Below are 3117 nucleotides of genomic sequence, written 5' to 3' on the forward strand. Positions count from 1 at the left end.
CCCCTTCCTTCACACTCTGTGCCACTCCCCGCCGGCCCTAGCCAAACGACCCAGAAGAGCATGGGAAGGGTTCTGGGCTTTAACTGATCCAAACAAGCCAACAGCCCCACTGCCTTCCTGCTCGCCAAGCCAGCTGAGGCCACCCCGGGTGACTCAGATAAAGAGACACGTAGAGAAGGCCTGCTTTCATATGGTGAGGAAGTAAGAATGGTCAGCGACTTGGGACGTCCCTGGCTCCCCAATAGCAAATTCCATCTGTGTAGCATCACTGGGCTGCTTCATTCCTGGGACCTCCGTCACCCACAGGTTCCCCACTGACCCAGGGTCACTGTCTCTCTGGGCATCTGCCTGGCTCAGTAAACTGGTTGTGTCCAGAGCCAGGATGCAGATTCCAGCAGGAGCATCTACTTCAAGAACCTTTTGGGGGAGGCTACAGAAAGAGCAGACCTAGAAGAGCACGAAAGCCCATGAAGAGAGTATGACGGAGAGAGGATGCCCCAGCAGAAAGGGTTGCTGCCCGGAGATGAAGACGGGTGGAGAGGGGATGGGAACACTGTCACCCCTTCCCGTCCTGGGCTCTGTGGCCTGCCCCCCTCTGACCCGCCCCAACCGTGCTGCCCTCTGCTTCTCCCTCACAACCAGCATCAGTCCCTCTTCCTCCAGGAAGCCCTCCCTTCACATTCAGAGCTACACCCTGATAGCCCGAGTCTTACCGCTTTGTATACAGATGGTCTGACAGATGGTTCTAATTTAATCATTGCATATATGTTAATCTGTCCCAGGACGTGGGTCTGTGCCTTTTGGGGGAGGAAGAATCCTGTGTTTCTCTGAATCAAATCATGGAGTGTTGATTGTCAATAACTGGGCATTTCGGGGAAGACTCACCTAGCAGGCAGGGTAAAATGAAACAGGATGTATCCAGAGAAAGTGCTAAGGAGAGGCTCAGCAATGCGGGGAATGCGGAATGAGTTCTGGTAAAGAGGAAAGAAGTGGATCTGAATTAGACCTCAGCGTACGTGGAGAAAGAAGTGGGAGGAGGTTGGGATCAGGCTAGGGTGGCCCCTGGTGGGGGTGGGGTCTCCCAGGCCTGAGCTACCTCATTCTGACTGCCACTGGTGAGCTCTGCTGGGACACCTACCACAGAAATCACCCACACCATCTGCCCCAGACTTCCTTCTGTGACTACACTGGGTCCCATTTACCCTCTCTGCTTCTTTCTCCCAAGAGAACACGTGCTTTCTTGCCCTGGGGGCCAGGGAGGGTCTCTGGGGCTCGTTGAACACATTGTAAGAGGCCCTTCCAAGAGACCACTGCCCCCCAGTGACCTTCCCCCAGACAAACGAGGATAAATGAGGCATGATGATGGCCACAGCAAAGTGAAGGGTGAGCACAGAAACGCGAGGGAATTCCTGTAAAAGCGGTTCAGTTGTCATGGGGTGTCAGAGAGGAATCAACAAGACACAGGGGATGTGGGTGGCAGAGAAGGGGCCAAAGAACCAAAACTAGAAGAGTAGGCCAAACTCAGCCTAGCTTTTACCAGCTGATAAAACAAGCCCACCTCCTTCCTGGTATGCTGGAGTGTTCAAGACTTGGGTCACGTATCCGTTGGGTCCACATGTGACCCTGCAGCCCAGGGAGGAAAATCTTCCCAGGATCTAAAGACTGGGAAAGGGGGCTTCCCCTGACAGCCTAGTGGTTTAGAATCTGCCTTCCAATGCAGGGGACACAGGTTCGATCCCTGGTCCGAGAACTAAGGTCTCAGATGTTACAAGCCCGTGCACCACAGCTACTGAAGCCTGCGCTCTACAGCCCGTGCTCCACTACAAGAGAAGCCTCCACAATGAGAAGCCCGCGCACCCAAACCAGAGAGTACCCTCACTTTGTCACAAGTAGAGCAAAAGAAGCCCGCGCAGCAGTGAAGACCCAGCACAGCCAAAAATAAATAAACACTTTTAAAAAATAATACAGCTTGCAAAATCAGTCAGTGGAGAGCATGTCAGGACTCACATGAAATCGGGGATCTGGCCTGAAATGGACAGAGGGGCTGGCAGCCTTTCTCTTGGGTAACCAGCCAGTCCACTTCCTAAGGCCTTCCATCCACTCTGCTTATCACTGAAAGAAGTCAAAATATGTAACCCAGGCGCTTGCCTAAAGCAAGAATTAACAGCTCAAGTTGTCTGGGTTTCTGTCATGCTTCTGCCCCAACTGGGAGCGGCTGCCTCTTAGTGAGAGACTGGAACATGCCAGACACAATATTTCATTTCATCTTCACAACAAGCCTGAAGGGTGGGAATCGGTGTCTGTCTAACGAAAAACTTCTGTCTACCTACCCACCTGCACATAAAAACCCTGATGCCTGCAAAGTTCAGTTCTGCCCAAAGACGCATAAATAGCTAAGTGTCAGAGCCCTGGCCAGGCCAGGTCAGTGGGTACTACTGCTCTCTCGTTTATGAGAGGTTGCTGTGTGGCCTCACACATATCACCCTGCAAATTCAAAGGACCGGACCAGATGGTTCTTAGAGCCCTCCTGCTCTGAGACTCTGCGACATAAGTGGAGAAGAAAAGCTTCCCATGGCGGAGGCATTCCTATTTTCCTGTTTCGGGAATGTAAGATGGATGGCGAGAAGTGGGGGCTGGAGAAGGCAGAAAGGAGAGGGGCTCCATGGAATCGGACTAGGGGGGCAAGTCAGGCTTGGCGCCACTGTGAGGGGGGACCCTGGATGGGCCTAGGCTGTCCCAGGGCCGTGATCTTCAACAAGAAGAGGCAGACACAGAGCCCTGGCCTCTGCTCACTCTTACGAAGCAGGGAGAGGAGGGCTGGCGAGAGCCCAGCCCAAACATAGGCTATTTTGGGCCCTGTGGTGTTTGGAGAGCAACCAGGCCAGAAATAGCGCTGTGAATTAGCAGGACCCCAGCCTCCTGCCACCCCCGGCTCTCCCAGTGAAATCACCAAGAATCGGGAGGCCGGCTCCAACATTCCAGAGAGCCTGTGTAACTGGCAGGAGGCCCCTCCTCTCCCCAAGGAAGGCCCGGAGCAGAGAGAGCCTTTGACTGTAAAAGGGATTCTGCACACGAGGACGAGGGCGAGGGAGAGAGGGACTGAGTCACAGAGAGCAG

Source organism: Bison bison, unplaced genomic scaffold (assembly GCF_000754665.1).
Source record: "Bison bison bison isolate TAMUID 2011002044 unplaced genomic scaffold, Bison_UMD1.0 scf7180017861528, whole genome shotgun sequence".
NCBI classification, from domain to species: Eukaryota; Metazoa; Chordata; class Mammalia; order Artiodactyla; family Bovidae; genus Bison; species Bison bison.